The sequence below is a fragment of the Chelonia mydas genome, chromosome 4 (assembly GCF_015237465.2).
Source record: "Chelonia mydas isolate rCheMyd1 chromosome 4, rCheMyd1.pri.v2, whole genome shotgun sequence".
Classification (NCBI taxonomy): domain Eukaryota; kingdom Metazoa; phylum Chordata; order Testudines; family Cheloniidae; genus Chelonia; species Chelonia mydas.
Window position 1 is genome coordinate 129,707,530 of NC_057852.1, and position 22,154 is coordinate 129,729,683.

Sequence of the window (22,154 nt, forward strand, 5' to 3'; positions counted from 1 at the left end):
AGTTCTGTTCCTTTTAAGAGCCTGAATGATTTCTCTATGGTCCTAAGACCCAGGGGCTTGGGTCTGTGATCACTTTGTAAACAATTGGTTAGGATATTATTCTCAGGCCTCCCCAGGGGAGGGGGTGTAAGGGCTTGGGGGGATATTTTGGGGGAATAGGAACTCCAAGTGGTCCTTTCCCTGATTCTTTGTTAAATCACTTGGTGGTGACAGCGTACCCTCCAAGGGCAAAGAGTTTGTGCCTTGGAGAAGTTTTACCCTAAGCTGGTAGAAATAAGCTTAGGGGGTCTTTCATGCGGGTCCCCACATCTGTACCCTAGAGTTCAGAGTGGGGAGGAAACCCTGACACAGCAATTACATTGATACTGATGTTACATGCTGTGACGTTATTGACTTGAACTGGGACCGTATAGATCATTGTTGCAACCCAGGTCCTGTAGTGGCACCAAATCTTATATAAAGGGGGTCAAATGAGGTGTCTAAGACAAGGTTATGGTTTGCTGGTTATGATTATACTATCTGTATATGTCTATCATTTTTATAGTTGAAGTTATGAATATTGGCTCTATACTGTCAGTATTTCAAACTTATGCTATTCTTCTGGGTGACACCCCAGACAAGTTGGTGTCAGCTCTGCCTAGCCTGCTTGATGGCCCATTAAGGACCATCCACCATACAACTGACCCATTGAGAGAAGGCAGACACGCTTTGGGACTCAGCAAGGTATGCAGGGACATGCCTATGGACAGAACTCTGAGGTTTTTCCAGGCCATGTGATGGACAGCTTGTCTTTGGGACAAAGAAAGAAAGACCACATGGCAAGAGACTATACAAAGCTGCTGCAGCTCCTCCATCTGGTCTTCAATCCTGCTTCTTACCTCTGGAGGGACTTTGCTACACTGAAGCTTTGAAGGAAGGACTGAATGATGCATCCCAGCTGTGGATGTTCTCCAGAGACTTGATTTGAACCTGCAGTTTATTCTATCACTGCAAGAACTTTGTCATTACTGTGTGTCATTGATTCCATTTAATCAGTTCTAACTCTCATCTATATTTCTTTCCTTTTATGAATAAACCTTTAGATTTTAGATTCTAAAGGATTGGCAACAGCGTGATTTGTGAGTAAGATCTGATTTGTATATTGACCTGGGTCTGGGGCTTGATCCTTTGGGATCGAGAGAACCTTTTTTCTTTTACTGGGGTATTGTTTTTCATAACCATTTGTCCCCATAACGAGTGGCACTGGTGGTGATACTGGGAAACTGGAGTGTCTAAGGGAATTGTTTGTGTGACTTGTGGTTAGCCAGTGGGGTAAAACCATAGTCTTCTCTGTTTGGCCGGTTTGGTTTGCTTTGGTGTGCATAGAAACCCCAGCCTTGGGCTGTAACTGCCCTGCTTTAAGCAATTCGTCCTGAATTAGCACTCTCAGTTGGGTCCCGCCAGAACCAGCCTTGTTACACATGCTCCCAGGCAAGTGATGGTGTAAGGAAGCTGCTTTTCCCACTAACCCACTTCGAGCACCTGCCTCCCCGGACCCAAGCCACTTGGGACCGGTGCAGAAGCCAGACCAGTCTCGGCCAGTGCGGGGAGGGAGTGGCAGTGGGAGGAAGCTTGGCTGTAAACCGGAGGCGCTGAAGATGCTGTGCCTAGGGTGCATAAGGTGTAAATCCGGCACTGGGCAGAGGATGCTCAGCACCTCTGGAAATGAAGTCCCTTGATGTAAATTTAGGTGGCTAAATTTAGGCAACCCAGTTTCAAAATGCTGGCTTATATGACTTGCTCAGTGTCACAAAGTCTGTCATGACTTGGACTAGAACCCAGGAATCCTACCTCTTACTCCATAGCTTTAGTCACCAGGCCATCTTTTCTCTTTCTGTGTACAGCCCATATGCTTTATACTTCAACAAAATGCTTTATTCAGCAGCATTTGACTTTGCTTGACCCAAAGAAAGGGTGAGAAGCCGTGTGCTGGAGACTGGATTTTAGTTGGAATACTATTGTCTCTCTGCACATATGCAGAGTGCATGTCAGGGCAACTCAGCTAGAAATTCCCAGAAACATCCAGAAGTAGGGTTTGGCAGTTACTGGACAAGCTCAGTAGCTGCAAAGCTATATAGAAAGGTCCCACAGATATTCACCATTTGATAGCTGAGCCAATCAGAGCATGGGGGTGGGGGTGGGGTAGAGGTTATAAATATAGAAGTTAAAGACAGTCCTGTAGTTTAAGAGATGTCTGCTGAGAGGGCTGGTTCCCAATGCTTCTACCACTTTGGATACAGGTTAGTGTTATTCCAGCTTTACTTACTAGGGAAGTCCTATATTAGGATAATGTTTGGTCTATTGACTATGTTTTGTGGACCTGGAGAGAGAGTTTGGAGGGGGGCAGTTGTCTCCTATAGGTGCTACACAGCTTGTGGAACTTACATTTAGATATTAGCTAACTGCTTTAAACTGGGTTTCTGTCTCAGTTAAAGAGAGAACTGATCAGAGCTGAATGAAATGAGGATCTAGACATACCTGACTTAACTAGACTTATGGGGGAAAAAGATAGTGCCCCACAGAATTGAGAGCCTTAAAAATCAAAAGAGTAGGTTTTTTATATGCTGATCCCAATATCCGTACCACTTTGGATACCGGTTACAGATTTTTGTTTCACCAATGTTGAGAAATTGTATAGTCAATTGCGTGACCACACTTTGGTTTGTTATGAAATATATTCAAGAGACCTAATAACCAATGCCAGTCAGATTAATTAGTATAAGTCAATAATATGGTGCAGGAGAAAGGTTCTATATAATACCAGTCTCCAGGAAGCTGTCTCTTGCAGCATTGTTACATTAACCTTATGCAGAAGTTATGTTCCCCAAGTAACACCCCAGACCCATCTTTTTATACCTTACCTGTTTACAAGTAAAAGGTATTTTGTACATCCTCTGAAACGAGATGCAATCAATCAGCTTTCTACCTTGTTTCTCTGATACCATCAGGGCCAGCTCCAGGCACTAGCTTTCCAAGCAGGTGCTTGGGGAGGCACTGAGAATGGGGCAGCAGTCCGTGTCATGCGGCGGCAATTCAGCGGCAACTCCTTGGGGCGGCAAAATTGGTAGAGCCGCCCCTGGATACCGTTATCTCTTTGTTTTGAACACATGCATACTAGGCACCAATGGGTGTGCAGGCCCCTCCTAGGTTTGTACTAGGATAGAACATTCATGTCTTATCCTCTCCCTTTGGGACATCCCAGTACTGGGCAGTGAGAATAACTCCCTTCCTGGTGCTGCGGTAAAGCACGCATCCGTCCTGGTCTTGTTAGCTTCCCTATTTGCCCAATTCAAAAACTTACTTCAGTAAACGGTAGGAGTTATGGGATACTTAGCATTACTGAACAGTTATATAAAAAAGCATAGGCCAGTTTAGGCTATATAAATGCTATAATAGTTGTGCTTAATACTATTTATGCTTATTGCAAGCTAATATATATATGGTCTGGATAATGTATATTATTCACATGATATATGCTTGTCAGCATATATTGGTTAACACCAGCAACTGAGGTCAAGTCAGCTCCTAAGCCAAGCATTAGAATGCTTTTAGCTGTGGAACTCCCTAGACTCTCTGTTTACTGACAGGGTTCTGAAGTGTTCGTAAGAACAGAGCTGCTGCCATTCTGCTAAGCTCTGAAGAGTGCAGGTGACACACAGTATGTATTAGGGCCTTTACACTATACAAGTGTCTATATAGGGTATACACTATACACTAGAAAGACCGAGCGATGATCTCTGAGAGAGGATCAGAAGAGAATGTGCTTTGATGGGCATGATACAGAAGAGAAGCATATATGAGGGATAGCTCAGTGGTTTGAGCATTGGCCTGCTAAACCCGGGGTTGTAAGCTCAATCCTTGAGAAGGCCATTTAGGGGTCTGGGGCAAAAATTGGGGATTGGTCCTGCTTTGAGCAGGGGGTTGGACTAGATGACCTCCTGAGGTCCATTCCAACCCTGATATTCTATGTTATGTCGGAACCTTATATATAAATATATGTAACAGCAAAAAAGTGGGGAAGTTTGGATAAGGAACAATAGTAGATTTACTATTAGCTTTTGTTTAAAGTTGTTCATGATATTCCAGCTACAATTTGCAATGCTTTTGTGTGAGTTAAACATTTGTTTACTAAGAATCTGTATGGTATGTTAGGATATAGATATGCAGGCCTGTCGGTAAAGGCCTGTACTCGAAGAATTTAGGTGTATTCTTATCACTTGGCTAGTTAGAGGTATAAAAGAAAGAATCAAAATCACTGTCTGCCAGTGTAAGGTCCTTCTCTTACTGTGACAGTCTGAGGCCCTGTTCTTAGATTAAGGCCTTTGGCTAAGCAACAGAGGCAGCCATACACTGGGAAGCGACCGGTCACATCCTCACTTTCCAAACTAGTCACATTGAAAGAAGGTGCTATTGGGCTGTTAGGAATACAATCCTGTCCTGATAATGCCTATCACCTCCAGAGAAAGGGAAGTGCCTAGAAGATGTAAAAGGAAACTTAGTTTGATAGCATCCTGTCTGGCAAGAACTCACTTATCAATAGCTGGGATGTGAAATCCTCACTTCTGTATTGTTTTGTCATTATAGTTCCCACTTTGCTATTGACAGGTTTCAGAGTAACAGCCATGTTAGTCTGTATTTGCAAAAAGAAAAGGAGTACTTGTGGCACCTTAGAGACTAACCAATTTATTTGAGCATGAGCTTTCATGAGCTACAGCTCACTTCATCGGATGCATACTGTGGAAGCTGCAGAAGACATTATATACACACAGAGACCATGAAACAATACATCCTCCCACCCCACTCTCCTGCTGGTAATAGCTTATCTAAAGTGATCATCAAGTTGGGCCATTTCCAGCACAAATCCACGTTTTCTCACCCTCCGCCCCCCCCCCCCCCACAAACTCACTCTCCTGCTGGTAATAGCCCATCCAAAGTGACCACTCTCTTCACAATGTGTATGATAATCAAGGTGGGCCATTTCCTGCACAAATCCAGGTTCTCTCACCCCCTCACCCCCCTCCAAAAACCACACACACAAACTCACTCTCCTGCTGGTAATAGCCTATCCAAAGTGACCACTCTCCTTACAACGTGCATGAAAATCAAGGTGGGACATTTCCAGCACAAATACAGGTTTTCTCACCCCCCCCCTTTTCTTTTTTTTCCCAAAAAACACACACACACAAACTCACTCTCCTGCTGGTAATAGCTTATCCAAAGTGACCACTCTCCCTACAATGTGCATGATAATCAAGGTGGGCCATTTCCAGCACAAATCCAGGTTTTCTCACCCCCCCACCCCCATACACACACAAACTCACTCTCCTGCTGGTAATAGCTCATCCAAAGTAACCACTCTCCCTATAATGTGCATGATAATCCAGGGGGGCCATTTCCAGCACAAATTCAGGTTTTCTCACCCCCCCCCCCCAAACACACACAGAAACTCACTCTCCTGCTGGCAATAGCTCATCCAAACTGACCACTCTCCCCACAATGTGCATGACAATCATGGTGGGCCATTTCCAGCATAAATCCAAGTTTAACCAGAACGTCTGGGGGGGGGGGGGGTAGGAAAAAACAAGGGGAAATAGGCTACCTTGCATAATGACTTAGCCACTCCCAGTCTCTATTTAAGTCTAAATTAATAGTATCCAATTTGCAAACGAATTCCAATTCAGCAGTTTCTCGCTGGAGTCTGGATTTGAAGTTTTTTTGTTGTAAGATAGCGACCTTCATGTCTGGGAGTGCGTGACCAGAGAGATTGAAGTGTTTTCCAACTGGTTTATGAGTGTTATAATTCTTGACATCTGATTTGTGTCCATTTATTCTTTTACGTAGAGACTGTCCAGTTTGACCAATGTACATGGCAGAGGGGCATTGCTGGCACATGATGGCATATATCACATTGGTGGACGTGCAGGTGAACGAGCCTCTGATAGTGTGGCTGATGTTATTAGGCCCTGTGATGATGTCCCCTGAATAGATATGTGGGCACAGTTGGCAACGGGCTTTGTTGCAAGGATAGGTTCCTGGGTTAGTGGTTCTGTTGTGTGGTATGTGGTTGTTGGTGAGTATTTGCTTCAGGTTGGGGGGCTGTCTGTAGGCAAGGACTGGCCTGTCTCCCAAGATTTGTGAGAGTGTTGGGTCATCCTTCAGGATAGGTTGTAGATCCTTAATAATGCTTTGGAGGGGTTTTAGTTGGGGGCTGAAGGTGACGGCTAGTGGCATTCTGTTATTTTCTTTGTTAGGCCTGTCCTGTAGTAGGTGACTTCTGGGAACTCTTCTGGCTCTATCAATCTGTTTCTTCTTCTTCACCTTGATTATCATACACATTGTGAAGAGAGTGGTCACTTTGGATGGGCTATTACCAGCAGGAGAGTGAGTTTGTGTGTGGGGGGGCGGAGGGTGAGAAAACCTGGATTTGTGCTGGAAATGGCCCAACTTGATGATCACTTTAGATAAGCTATTACCAGCAGGAGAGTGGGGTGGGAGGAGGTATTGTTTCATGGTCTCTGTGTGTATATAATGTCTTCTGCAGTTTCCACAGTATGCATCCGATGAAGTGAGCTGTAGCTCATGAAAGCTCATGCTCAAATAAATTGGTTAGTCTCTAAGGTGCCACAAGTACTCCTTTTCACTTTGCTATTGTTTGTCTGTATAATCTCTGTCTGGTTCTGTGATTGTTCCTGTCTGCTGTATAATTAATTTTGCTGGGTGTAAACTAATTAAGGTGGTGGGGTATAATTGGTTACATAATCATGTTACAATATGTTAGGATTGGTTAGTTAAATTTCAGGAAAATGATTGGTTAAGGTATAGCTAAGCAGAATTCAAGTTTTACTGTATAGTCTGCAGTCAATCAAGAAGTGAGGGGGTGGGTGTATGGGTGGGGGAGATGGGAACAGGGAATGGGGGTAAGGAAATTGGAATCATGTTTTGCTAAAGGGGGAGATGGGAACAGGGAATGGGGGTAAGGAAATTGGAATCATGTTTCGGTAAGGGCAGGAATGGGAACAGGGACACAGGTGTAAGGCTCTGTGGTGTCAGAGCTGGAAAGGGGGACAGACACTAAGGAAGGAAACTGGAATCATGCTTGCTGGAAGTTCACCCCAATAAACATTGAATTGTTTGCACCTTTGGACTTCGGGTATTGTTGCTCTCTGTTCATGCGAGAAGGACCAGAGAAGTAAGTGGGTGAAGGAATAAGCCCCCTAACATGGTACTCTCTCTTTGAAGTTGCCTGGGAACTACTGACACCTACTTCTGAGGGGTTTACATACAAAAGCCCTGAGGTTTAAAGCTTTGTAATGTTTTCTGAAAAGTCCTGAAAAGACAGCAGCCTGTGCTTAAGCAAAGAGTAGAGCTAAGGTGCAGGAAGACGGGGAGTATATTGGAGTTATATAGTATTGCCTCATCACCCCTCTACTCTTTTACACTAAGAATGGTGCTAATTAGCATTTTATATTATCTGAACACTTGTTAACCAGGAACTAGACTGAAGCTAGTCCTTTTCCCATTTCACAGAGGCCATGAAAGAACTGTCAAATGGAAACAAAACAAAACAAAATCCCCAAAGGCCGAGGGGGGTCTCTGACCCATCCTGGACCTGCACCGCCTCAACAATTATTTCAAGAAACTGAGGTTCTGCATGGTCTCCCTGGCCTCCATCATTCCCTTCCCAGATCCAGGGGGTTGGTACGCTGCCCTCAACTTGAAAGCTGCTTATTTCCACATTTCCATCTTTCAAGGCCATAGAAAATTTCTCAGTTTTATAGTAAACCAGTCCCATTACCAATTCACTTTCCTGCCTTTTGGTCTGTCCGAGGCCCGTGGGTTTTTATGAAATGCATGGCAGTGGTAGTGGCCTGCCTCATAAGGCAAGGTGTCCAAGTCTACCCATACATTGATGACTGGCTGATCAAGGGCTGCTCAGAGGCTCAAGTAAAGAACAGAATCAACCTGGACCAGCCACCTTCTGAGCCCTTCGCCTCTTGATAAAAGAACAAAAGTCGACTGTTGTCCCAGTACAGAGAATAGCATTTATCAGGGCAGTGCTAGACTTGACCCAGGCCAGACTCTTCCTTCTAGAGGCTCAGTTCCAGACAATGTCAGATCTGATATCCAGGGTCAAGGTCCACCCTGCCACAACAGCCCTCAAGCTTCTGGGACACGTCTGTATGGACTTACATGGTACAACACATAAGACTGCACCTCAGACCCCTGCCGATATGGTTAGCTTCAGTTTACTCACCAAACAGACACCACTTGGACTCAGTGCTTCTTGTTCCAGCCCCGGTCCTCGCCTCCATTGGTTGAAGGATCCCTAGTCAGCAATGGCAGGCATTTCCTTTGCCACCCTGCAGTGTTTGGTGTCTCTAGTTTGGGGCACTTATGATCTAGGTTGGGGAGCCCACCTTGATCACCTCAGAACACAGGGAGTTTGGTCCCAGGAAGAGCTCTCTCTACACAGAAGCAGCAGAGAGTTCAGAATGGTCTGCTTAGCTTGCCAAGTGTTGCTTCCAAAGTAGTACAAATACTTACAGACAACATGACGGCCATGTTCTACATCAACAAGCAGGAAGGAGAGCATTCCTCCACCCTGTGTCAGGAGGCCATCCCTCTATGGGACTTCTGCATGAAGCAGTCCATTCACCTCAAAGCTGCCATTCTTCTGGGACCCTAGAATGCCCTGGCATCTCACCTCAACATATCTTTCTCCTCAACCACAAGAGGTCCTTTCACCCTTAAGTCACCAGGTTCATCTTCCAATTTGGGAATCTCCCCAGGAAGACCTGTTCGCAACAAGGCAGAACAGGAAATACCATCAGTTTTGCTTGTGCCATGGTCACAGCCTGGGCTCCCTTTCAGATGTCTTCCTGCTTCAATGGTCAGAGCTCCTATTCTACAATTCCTTTGGTGCTCAAGGTCTTTCTAAAAATCAAATGTGACAAGGTGAGGTTATTCTTTTAGCTTTGGTGTGGCCACGCCAATACTGGTTTGGCAAGCTGCTAGACTTGTTGGCAGTGCCCCTGCTACTTCTCCCACTCTGTGTGGACTTAATCTCACAATACCATAGCCATTTACTCCATCCAAACCTTGGGGCCCTTCACCTGACCACGTGGTAGCTCCATGGTTGAACGTGGGGAACCAGGCCTGTTCAGAACAAGTCTTCCAGTTCTTGCTAGGTAGTAGGAAGCTGTCTACTAGGGCTACCTACCTGGCCAAGAGGAGGCATTTTTCAATATGGTAATCCTAGTAAGGTCTTTCGCCTACTCGGTCTTCTATTCAGTCTATACTCGAATACCTGCTTCACCTAAAACAACAAGTTCTGACCCTCACATCTATCAAGGTACACCTAGCAGCAATCTCAGCCTTCTACCTGCCAGTGAGCAGAAGGTCAGTCTTCTCACATGACATGTCCATCCATTTTCTTAAAGGGCTAGAGAGACTTTACCCTCAGATTTGCAAACCGATTCTCCCATGGGATTTAAACCTGATCCTATCAAGACTCATGGGCCCGCCCTTTGAGCTGCTAGCATTGTGCCCTCTGCTATTTCTCTCCTGGAATTTTTCCTTCTTGGTAGTGATTACCTCAGCCAGAAGGGTCTCAGAAATCAGGGCCCTTACATCAGAAACACCATACATGGTATTTTTCAAGGACAAGGTTCAGCTGTGCCCCCACTTGGCCTTCCTTCCAAAGGTAGTCTCGCAGTTCATTAGTAACCAAGCCATTTTCCTGCCAATTTTCTTCCCAAAACCGCACAGAAATTCAGAACAGCAGCGACTTCACTCATTAAATGTCAGACATGCCCTAACCTGCTACATTGAGACGACTAAGCTGTTCCATAGATCTATGTTGCGAATTATACCTGGTAGGACACGCACACAACTGCTGTGAATTATACCTGGTAGGACACGCACACAAATGCTACGAATTACACCTGGTAGGACACGCACACAAATGCCACGAATTATACCTGATAGGTCACGCACAGTTCGAATCTAGGCTGAGGCACATAAACAAAGTCCACAACTGCAGAGTTCCCAAAAGATACTAAGTTTATTACGCTCGAGCGTGGTGCCCCCCTGCTAGCCAGGAGGGGACCCTGAATACAGATTATACAAAGGTTATATACGTTTTAGCAAAGCATGTTGCCCTCGTGCATCGGAAACCTTAGCCAATACACAAACCCTTTTCTTATCTACCACCTATCCCTGCTTGGTGCATTCCTCATGCTAAACCAGTATGTTAATTACATAGCATGGTCCTAAAGCCATGCATCAGTAACTTTTATTATCAGGATGGGAGGCCTCACGTCAAAGGCCAAGAGATAGGGTGTTACAGACTGACAAAAAACAGATACTGGGAGTCAAGGCAGGCTGGAGACAAGGAGGAGGATTTTCACAGGGATTCAGTATCTAAGGATCACTCCTCCTGGTGTATGATGTGCTTGCTTTTAGACAATGGTGGGCCCCAAACCAAAATGGAGTCACATGTGCTAACTTTTCCTTAACATCTACGCAATTCTTCATGGCACTAGCAGAGAAGACGAAAGGCCTGCCAACTTCAGCCCAGAAAATCTCATCCTGGATAACCTCCTGTATTCAGGCATGCTAAAAGCATGTGAACATTCCACCTCCTGCTGTCTTGACTGCTCATTTGACAAATGCTCAGGCCTCTTTAGCAGCGTTGCTGGCCCAGATCCTGATTCAAGATATCTGCAGAGCTGCAACCTGGTCATTAATACATATCTTCTCCTCCCCCTATGCCATCTCCCAGCAGGCCAGAGATTATGGCAAGTTCGGAAGAGCAGAGTTGCAATTCGTATGTCCATGAACTCCGAGCCCTACTCCTTGGGTACTGCTTGTGAGTCACCTAACGTAGAACGGACATGAGAAAGCACTTGAAGAACTAAAAAATGGTTACTAACCTTTCCATACCTGTTCTTTGAGATGTGTTGCTCATGCCCATTCCATGACCCACCCTCCTGCCCCTCTGTCAAAGTTAGCCGGCAAGAAGGAACTGAGAGGGTGCGGTGCCGTCGGTGCCCCTTATACTGGCAAATAAATGTGCTGCACCACATGAAACGTGCACACCTAATGTGGAATGCACATGAGCAACACATCTTGAACAACAACAATTACGGAAAGATTAGTAACTGTTCTTCTTTCTTCTTGGATCACGTAGCTATGCCATCGGAAACTTACTAATGAAAGGCCAAACATTGCCTTAGATGCACATACACATCAGCTGTATCCAAGGGCAGAGTCTGACCCTAATTCTATTTTGATGGTAAGTATAGCTTTATTTTCATGGCATTCTGAAGATTGAAAGCAGCCTTTTTAGCGTGAAAAGGAACACGGAGTAAATCTTCTACGGGTGCAAAAAACATTGATCACAGAGGGCTGTACTTTCGTGTTTGTGTTTTCAGGCTCTGCTATGGAGGTTGATGAGATACTTTCAAAAGTATCAATTGTTTTTCTCGGAAAGATGGGTTTTATTCTTGCACCTGTCAAAGTCTGTTATTGTTGCCAAGATAATTGGGTAGAGGGGGAAGGAGACAATGGGACAAAGACTCTAATGAAAGTTGAGAACATCTAACAAGATGTTGTTGTGTGAAAAGCATTTTCCTTTAATCTCCTGGCCCTGCCTATGTCCTTGGTTTACCTTTTCCTGAACTTTTGCCAAATGCAGTTAGTCTCTCTCTATAGCATATTACAGACATCCACAGCGTGGAAAACATGCAGTAGCTGTTTGCTTCTGACCCCAGGTAATACAATTAAGTTGGTGTACATTGCGGTGAGTTATTGCTTCCAGCTGTCACGGTTTAATACAGAAACAATGGCTTCTAACCAAATTTTCCATGTGGTAGGCAAGGCTAATGCTTGTAAACACAGACAGTGGTTATTGCTCTATTGGTCAGAAAGGCAGAAATCAATGTAATATACACTAGTGAATTGTTTTCTGGGTGTAAGGTATGTGAAAGGAAGTGGCGTCTGGTGTATAGGTCTTTGGCATGGGAGCGAGACACCAGTTTTCTAGCCTCAGCTTTGTCACTCACCTCTTTGTGACTGTTTCCCTTAGGCTGTCCTGTCTATTTGGATTGAAAGGTATTTATAGCCTAGCACAATGGGGCCTTGATCTTCAGTGAGGCCTATAGGTGCTATTGTAATCCAAGTAATGATGGAAGATTCTGTTCTGACCTTCTCACTAACTTTCCACTCCTTCAGTGATTCATCACAAGTGGCTTGTATTTTTAAAGATCACAAATTGCTTTTCTAACCATCATCATCATCATCATCATCGGGTTCCTAAAAAAATCAAATAAATCAGATTTTTTACTTAAATAGATTTTTCTTTTTTAAAAGTAACCAGTTTAAAATGAAATCTGAATTTAAGACACAATATGTTAAAGCCTAAAGTTATTATAATCTCTTAAATCATTTAAATAAAAAAAAATGTGGAATCCATGAACATCTATCAAAAAACTTGAGTTAAAAGCTGCTTTTCAATCTTTATAAATACGGCAAATCAGGTCATGGGCTTTATTAGGGGCCAATTTTGTTTAATAAAAATAAATGTTATATGTTGTTTTGTGTGTTTAATTATATTCCAGTTACCATCCTAATGCAGTTTGATACAATTCTTGTGCAAAAAGGTAATTATCCAGTAAATAAGCAATATATCACTCACCATTTTCTAACATACTAAAAAGGTACAATTAATATCAATCTGAAAAAAATAAACTATATAATTACTTAAATAAATGTATATCATTATAATGCATCCTCCTAGGTAGCAAAAAGCTGTACCACATCTGATGTAAAGGCTCTATTTAGTTATAGATCAAGATATTTTAATAGCCATATCAACCTATGAAAATGTACCTTTCTTTAGAAAGTAACAAGTACAAATGGAAAAGTTGATTAAAATCGATTATTTAAATCCAGGCTTTCCACTTGGTGATTTAAATCAATACATCCTGTTTCCAACCTTCATTTATTTAATGCTAACAACCTTTCTGTGAGTGTAGGTAGATATTTTTTTTATCATCCCCAGTGAACAGAGGAGATAATCTTGGTACTTGAGAGTTGGTATCTTGACACTTGCTTCTTTGTTCTCTCTACCATATTGCTGCACTTCTCAAACCTGCCAATGGAGAGGGGGAGTTGTGTGATGGGTAACACAAAAAAATTATTGATGCCATTTTAAAATGCTGTGGGATTGATTCCTTTGGAGCCAATCATTCTTCCTATAAGCTACTTCATGATTCTTTATTTCTCGTAGAACTGATTTTCAACAAGTAAAGCAAGAGGATGCTCCGTTTTTTTGGAATGTAGCTAACTTTGAGACTGCAATGAGTGATGTGGCTCAAAATGAGGGCCCTTTGCGAGCTATATACCTATTGTACTCCTTCCCCAGTTCTTAAGGGGAAAATGTATCAAACAACTTCCTGGGAAAGCTTATCACAGCAGCAGCCCCATAATTAGGGGCATAGAAATCCAGTTCAGGTTATTCTCCTAATTCAAACTCAACATAATGTAATAATAGTAATGGGTAAATTCCAGACTGATTTTTGACCTCAGTTACATCCAGGGTATCCCCTCTGACTTCACTGTGACTGCAAAGGGTGTAATCCAGGAGAGTACTTGAGTCTCACTTTACATGGCATAGCCCACCTCATCTTAGAACACAGTCCCAGGCAGTGGTCTCTCTGCAACTGCAGGTCAACCACAGGGTTAAATTCTCCTACTGCTCTCATAGAAAAGCTTGCTGCCAAGAGGCAATGCATGGGGCGGGGGGGGTCAGGCGGGGTCTCATGCCCCCCCGCCCCCCTCAGATTTCTGCCTTCCAGTTGACCCTGCTCCCTGGAGTGCTGAGAGCAGAACCTACCCAGTTCCCTGCTATCTCTAGGTATGGTGGGCTGTGTGGGATGAGTCCCTCTTGGCTCCTAACAACTCAGCGCCTTCCCCTCTCCGCGTTCTCCACCTGGGAATGAAGCAGACGGTCTAACGGGACTGCAGTCCGTGCTGAGCTCCCCTCCAACTTCTCTCCCTCCCCGGGTTGGGATCTCTTCCACCACTGCTCCCAGGCTCACACCCACAGGCAAAACAGCTCCCAGCTGTAGCCTGGCCCGCCTCCCCCCAGCCAGCCCGCTGGCCGGCCACTCTGCCGGATGGGGCTTCTCACCTGTGAACGGCTCTGCACCAGCTGCCAGCAAAAGTCTAGCCAAAGTCAGTGGCAAGTTTCAACTTTCCCCATGTCCCTCCACCTCCCAGAGGCGACACATGGGGCAGTCATGTCCCTCCTCCCCGAGCCTTTAAATTGTGCCCCCCACTATCAAGAGTTACGTATTGTCTCTGGCTGCACATTTGGTGTGTGTGTGGTGGCAGAAGGGCAGGCAGTATGTCCATCTGCCTATCTGTAAGGGACCACACCAGGGTGCCGGCAGCTTTAAGCTCCACTTGGGCTGTACCGGTGACCCACCGGAAGAGTCTATAGGACGGTCCCATGCTACAGCCCCCTTTCCTCCCCTGCCCTACCATACTACCAGGCTGGCACCAACCCACTTTTGGGGAACTCCTCTGCTGGCAGAGGGGCTATTGCTGTTGATTTGTGCCACTTCAACCTCTGTTCCCACCCATTCCCTCATCTGATTTTCCTTCACCAGGGACTCTTCATTAGCTGGTGTGACCCAGGAAGGTGGTTTCGACATCTTCAGAACTGGAAGTTCAAAAGCTGGTCTCTCTCACCAACAGAAGTTGGTCCAATAAAAAATATTACCTCACCCACCTTGTCTCTCTAGTATCCTGGGACTGACATAGCTACAACACCACTACATACATCTTTTCTGGCTGGCAGACTCATGCAAGCATGTAATATCTCTCTGCCTCCTCCAGGAGCACCCAAGTGTTAAGGAATAGCATGGCTTTGTGAATTGAAAGGATAGAGCAACTGTCATCACAGAGCTCAGGAGGGATGGTGTCATATCACCAAGGAGATATGACTTTATAGTGCCCCAAACACATGATTGTCTATGTCTACACATGTAGATGATATAGATATGTATACATTCTTTGACTAGTCTGCAAACTCCCTGAGTAAGGGGAAAAAAAACAAAACAATGATTTTTAACTTATCATTCGAGAAAGAGATCTTGGAATCATTGAGGATAGTTCTCTGAAAACATCCACTCAATGTGCAGTGGCAGTCAAAAAAGCTAGCAGAATGTTGGGAATCATTAAGAAAGGGTTAGATAATAAGACAGAAAATATCGTATTGCCTCTATATAAATCCATGGTATGTTCATACCTTGAATACTATGTGCTGATGTGGTCGCCCCGTCTCAGAAAAGATATATTGGAATTGGAAAAGGTTCAGAAAAGAGCAACAAAAATGATTGGGGGTATGGAACGGCTTCCCTATGAGGAGAGATTAGTAAGACTGGAAATTTTCAGCTTGGAAAAGCGACGACTAAAGGGGGATAGGATAGAGGTTGATAAAATCATGACTGGTGTGGAGAAAGTAGATAAGGAAGTGTTATTTACTCCTTCTCATAACACAAGAACTAGGGGTCACCAAATGAAATTAATGGGCGGCAGGTTTACAACAAACCAAAGGAAGTATTTCTTTACACAACACACAGTCAGTCTGTGGAACTCCTTGCCAGAGGATGTTGTGAAGACCAAGACTATAACAGGGTTCAAAAAAGAACTAGATAAATTCATGGAGAATAGGTCTATCAATGGCTGTTAGCCAGGATGGGAACAGATAGTGTCTCTAAGACCGGTTTACTAGAAGCTGGGAATGGGCGACAGGGGATGGATCACTTGGTGATTACCTGTTCTGTTCATTCTCTTTGAAGCAGCTGGCATTGGCCACACTGGACCAGATGGACCTTTGGTCTGACCCAGTAGGACTGCTCTTAACTTCCACTTCTATTACCGTATGAATTATTTTTACTGAACTTTATTGGCAGACAACTTGGGACAGGTTTTGTTTTTGTTTTATTTTTATCCGTTGTTAAATTTATTGACAGCAGCAACCCAAACCCAGCTATGGCTGAAATGTTAAATAGACTGGAAGTGGGTAAGAATGGCTGGGAAAATTAGCCTCTCCCTCTTAGTGGAAAGGAACTCAAGTCAACCTCCACTTTATTTGCTCCAGCTGTGTCCATTACACAATTAGACTTCTTAGCATTAAAACAAGCCAGCTCTTGCTTCGCTTCTTAGCTCTGAGGAGAATCTTCAGAACTATCTGGCATGTGGTACAGTTTCTTCAAGTGCCCTGTTCTCTTTCTAAATAGTGTATAATCTTTTCCATTTTCTGATCTCTCCTAAAGCTCTCCTGATTTACAGCTTGACTACCCTTAATGCTCTTGAATATGTTAATGCGGGGGAGGGAAAGAATATAATGATCTGATACTTTATTCACTTATAGCCTTTAGGAGTTCTACGGCAGCAGTGGGAATGAGATTTCTTTGTTTCTCTTTTTAAAAATACATCACTGTGTAATTATCACAACACATTCAGATTCACGGAAGGACCTGGAATTACAGAAATTAAGGAAAAGGGGCTGGTTTTCTTCCATGGTGACTCCCCTGTGCCTCAAAGGGGGACTTTTAAGAATTCTCCACTTTGTTCTTTCCTGATGGACTACCTCACCATGCCTGAGATGTCTTATTCCAGCCAAGGAAGGTTGGATAGGACTCCCTTTTGAACTATTAATATTTGTCCTGTACTGGCCAGTGGGATTCTGCAGTGCAGAAGAATGTGCTCATTCCATTTTAAGGACTGAGTGTCCTATCCCATTAGTAGGGCCTTACCAAATTCACAGCCATGAAAAATGGGTCATGGACTGTGAAATCTCGTCTCCTCCCATGAAATCTGGTCTTTTTTGTGTGTTTGCCTTATACTATACATATTTCACGGGGGGGCTGGGGTTTCTCAAAGTGGAGGTCCTGTCCAAAGGGGAATGGCAGGGGGGTCATAAGTTATTTTAGGGGGGTTGCAGTATTGTCACCATTATTTCTGTGCTGCTTTCAGAGTTGGGCAGCTGGAGATTGGCCGCTATTGGCCGGGCATCCAGCACTGAAGGCAGTGCCCCACCAACATCAACGCAGAAGTAAGGATGGCAAAACCATAACATCTGCGCTGCTGCCTTCGGAGCTAGGTGGCCGGAGACTGGCAGCTGCTGACCAAGGGCCCAGCTCTGCAGACAGCAGCGCAGAAGTAAGGATGGCAATACCATACCATGCCATCTTCATGTCTGAGCTGCTGCTTGCGGCAGTGCTGCCTTCAGAGCTGGTCGTCCGGACAGCAGTCACTGCTCTCCATCTGCCCAGCTCTGAAGGCAGCGCTGCCGTCAGCAGCAGCACAGAAGTAAGGGTAGCAGTACCGCAACCCCCTCCCAATAACCTTGTAACCCCCCCATAACTCCTTTTTGGGTCAGGACCCCCACAATTACACAACCATGAAATTTCATATTTAAACACCTGAAATCATGAAATTTAAAAATCCTGCAACCATGAAATTGACGAAAATGGACCATGAATTTGGTAGGGCCCTACCCATTAGTGCTCCCAGGCTTTGCTGGGCCAGGAAGTGAGAACCCACTTTAGGCAACTTCACTCCTGTCTATTATGCTGGCAACATGGTCTAGTGCATTGGACACAGCACCTTGGAATCGCAAGATCTGCGGTCTTTTCCTGGCTCCTCCACTTACTGGCTGAGTGACCTTGAACAAGCCTTTTAAGTGCTCTGTGCCTCTCTTTCCCCATCAGAAGAATAGAGAGAAGGATGCTTTTGTGACGTGCTCACAAATCTGAATACCAAGTGTCAATATTATGGGGCAGTGTAGAGCAATGGTCACTGGGCCAGCGGAAGGTAGGGGAATGGGAAATTATGGGTGATGCTAATGGATTATTTTAGGGTTCTCCCTTATGCAGCTGCCCCAGAACCAGGCTCTTACTGGGTTTTTCTCCTCTCCCGAATGGTCCTTTCAACCACCAAGTTCTCTTAATCCCCTCTAGCTATTAGTCTGAGAATTATAGAGTTTCTGCAGCTTCAATAAATTCTACTGACATACTGGATCTTCTGGGAAGACTGTGATGCTCCCAGCATTGGCCTGCTGAATGCTTTTACAGCTACTCAGACTCTTTGAACACACAACAACATGAGGGGAATGACCTGATACAATGGATAAGGGCAAGTGTGATGGGTTCCCCCCAGGATGCCATCTGGAACTGAGGTACCACTGAGTCCCTTGACCCATGAGCATGGGTTCCCTCTCATGTACTGTACTGTTGTGACAAGCTGCAAAGCCCTCCAGCCTGCACTTTCACCAGCATACATACAGGTAGGGATACACCCAGCTGCAGTTACATGGAGTCTCTCTGACCAGACCCTGCAAAGGAAGGCTACAGCTAAGGCAACTCCAGCTCCTGAGGCACACAACACCTCTGGAGTATAAACCCAAAATTATACCATCTTGTGCTGTACAGGGAACTATACAGCGTAAGCTCATAAAGTTTGCCCCCTCCCTCAATGTGGAAAGGAATATGCAACAGACTTTGCCCCTTAAGCTAATATTCCCATATACTTCACTCCAACTCTCTGGTTTAGATAAAGCAAAAACAAGTTTATTAACTAAAAAAGCTAGATTTTAAGTGATTATAAGTGATAGCAAACAGATCAAAGCAGATTACTTAGCAAACAAAAAACACAGACTAAGCTTATTATACTAAATAGATTGGATATGAATAGCAGATTCTCACCTTAAGAGATGATACAAGCAGCCTGCAGATTCTTAAGGGGAAAGCTGCACTTGCTTTACAGCTTGAAATCTCCAGGTGTCTCATTCACAGGCTAGAAATCCCATTAGTCTGGGTCCAGCATTTCTCCCCCACTCAGTCTTTGTTCCTCAGTTGTTTCCAGGAGTCTTCTTGAGTGGAAAGTGAAGAACACCAGATGATGTCACTCCCTGCTTTATATAGCTTTTGTATATGGTCGGAACCCTTTGTTTCAAAGCTTGCTTCCCAGACCAGTCTGTGGAAAAATGCTGACATCCCAAGATAGAGTCCAGGATCATGTTGTCTGATCACATGTACTTGTAGAGTCATAGAATAGCAGCCATTACTCACAGGCTGTTTGGAGCATTCTCAGGAAGGCTCCCCAGGTGGGAGATAAGCTTCTCCTAAGGCCTATTGTTTTTTCCTAATGGCCCATTCTCCACCCAGTATCTAGACTGAAAGGATCTTGTCTAGTGGGCATTACCCAGGTGTAACTGCATTTGAAATACCGATAAATAGTCAATATTCATAACTTTAGATTAAAAAAATGATACATTCATACACATAAGGTAATCGTATTCAGCAAATCATAACTTTTCCAATGACACGTCATGTGACTTTTCTTGCATAACATACATCAGAATTATGTCATGATCATATCATAATAACATCACCATGAAGAATATGGGGTGCAGTATCACAGCAAGAAGCCAAGATACATTACCAATGACAGAATCAACGCCAATGCTCCTTGTTCCACACTGCTGAGTCAAAGGTTAGGTCTGGCTTAATTTGCTGCTTAATTAAAAAAAAATCTCACTCAGGTCTTACCCATGACAGTTGAGAGCAGCGTAGCATGAGTGCTAATTCTAATTGAATTTTCAGGTTTATGTAGTTGAAAGAGGAGTGAAATGTGTAGAGACTTTCACTGGCTCTTATTAACGGTGAGACCTTGCCAATGGGGATTCATTATTATGCAAGGGAGGATCGGGTCAGCTTCCGTCAGTGTCCCTCTGACAGGTTTTGGAGGCAAAGCTATTAGAAACAAATGAGACCATGCTAAAACATGCTAATGAAACATTAAATTAATCATCTATTCCAAGGGGGCAGGCAGAATGTATGCAAAGACCCCACAGTGTGTTTAACAAGGAATTTATTTACACGTTAGAAAAAAAATTGTGAGATTCAGATGAGAAATTGCACGGTGTCCCATGAGGATTGTCTGTTTTTTTTCACCCCCTGAAACTAAATGTAGCAATTTAAAGTGTCAAAGATTGAACTAGAGCTTCTAATAAATGTTGACTCTTTGAGCGCCCAAATAGTAACAGACACTTAACTCACTGGCACCACATAAAAGCAGCATGTAAAATTGTGATCAGTAAGAAACACATCTATAGAGTGATTTACATACTGCTTTGCATTCTGCAGAGAAATTTGAGGCGTATGCTGCACGCTTACATGTCTTTAAAAATATTCTGGGTTTTGCAAATTCCCTGAAGCAGTTTGACAAAGCAGCTTTCTGAAATGGATCAAATGCTTAACTCTGTTTCATTTGTATCTTCTGTGATGATTTTCATCTCCTGGCTTACAAACGCTACAGGAAAAGGGGTTTTCTTAGCCCTCTGCTTTAGCACGGCATCGAAGCACATGTAATCAGTGGGGACTCAACCACTTGCTTAAGTGCTTTGCATGCAAAATCAAAGCATTAGTGGTTAGAGCATGGGGTGACTTTGAAGCCAAAACTCCTGAACCCTCTTTCTACCTGGGAGATCACCTTTACATGCAGACTTCACCCCCAGTCCTGCAATGAGCGAGCTCCACATGCACAGATCCCAGTGTACATGTAGAACCCTGTTGAGTAAATAGGGTGCTATATGGAAGCACACATCTGCCTGCATGAAACAACTTATGGAATCAGGGCATTAGCCAGTCAGAGATGGACCTGAGCTACACCACTGAGACCCACACCAAAGTGATTGGGTCTGGGGCTTTTTTTGGTTCATAACATTCTCCACATTTACCTAGTTGAGCCTTACTTTAGGAACCTGTAGAATAGGCTTAGTGCAAAGCGGTTGTAATGTCTAACTTAGTAATGATTGTAAAGCATTTGAAATGCTCAGATAAAACCAACAGTGCTTTAATATGATGCTTAGAGAAAATAAGAAATGATCCCCCTGCTGTCTTTTTTTTTGACAGCAGTAGAAGCCAACTACTTACCATTCACCTTATTATATTGGTTTGTCCCACCCATTAAAATAAATGTTTCAATTTTAAATAGTATTTTGTCCTTGCTACTTGTTCACAGCACACACACACACAGAAGTTACAATATTCTTTCTGGAAGGTTGCAACATAACATTACTTTATTGCTTAGACTTCAGAAACCTAACACACAAGACCCCCAAAACAGAGAGATAAAGCAGGCTGCTCCTTAAAGCAAAGAAGCACAACTCAACCCACCTGGCTCTAGGCTAGCACTCTGCAGATGAACTAGTCAAGGCTCGGATCTCATGCTTCTCTCCAGAGACCCAGAGCCTGCAAACAGGATCAGGAAACCCCTTAAAGTAATAGTGTGTAATTTTAACAGTTTTCAAAACACCACACTCATGTATAGCATACCAACTGCTTCTGAAGGCCAGGCCATAGATAAGAGAGAATCTGCAATACAGCTGGGTGAACTGTTCACAGCTAATAATTTACTGGATCAGTTTAGCCCTATTATCTCTTTGAAAATTGCCCGGGAAGAGACTTTGAATGTTATTAGTTTGCTCATTATTAAAAAAATTCTGACAAACACATTATAGGAGGAGAGTTCATCTTACTGGTTGGTCTCAAGCTATTTATTATGCAATATTCTTTTCTCAGGATGTGTGATAGTCTTACAGGAAAGGAGTACTTGTGGCACCTTAGAGACTAACCAGTTTATTTGAGCATGAGCTTTCGTGAGCTACAGCTCACTTCATCGGATGCATAGCATATCGTGGAAACTGCAGAAGACATTATTTACCGGAGTGATTTCTACCAGTCAATAGACAAAGTGCCAACAGTTGGAGTTCAAGGATGTGATGCACAGTTCCTGGGTTTTGTAGGAGAAATACATCTTCTTGGTGTGTATGGCAAATGGCTTCCTTTGGCTGCTCTTTACTTTGGTTATTGACAGAAAGGTCAGCTAAGTCACATGGTATTGTTTACGCTCCTCTGGCTGGAAGGAGGAGAGAAATTAAATTTCAAGAGAACTGTGTAAACGCTCCCTTGTGAGTTCAAGTTCATGTGAATATTCACAAGAACATTCCTGCAAACAAACCCAACTTGTCTGAATGT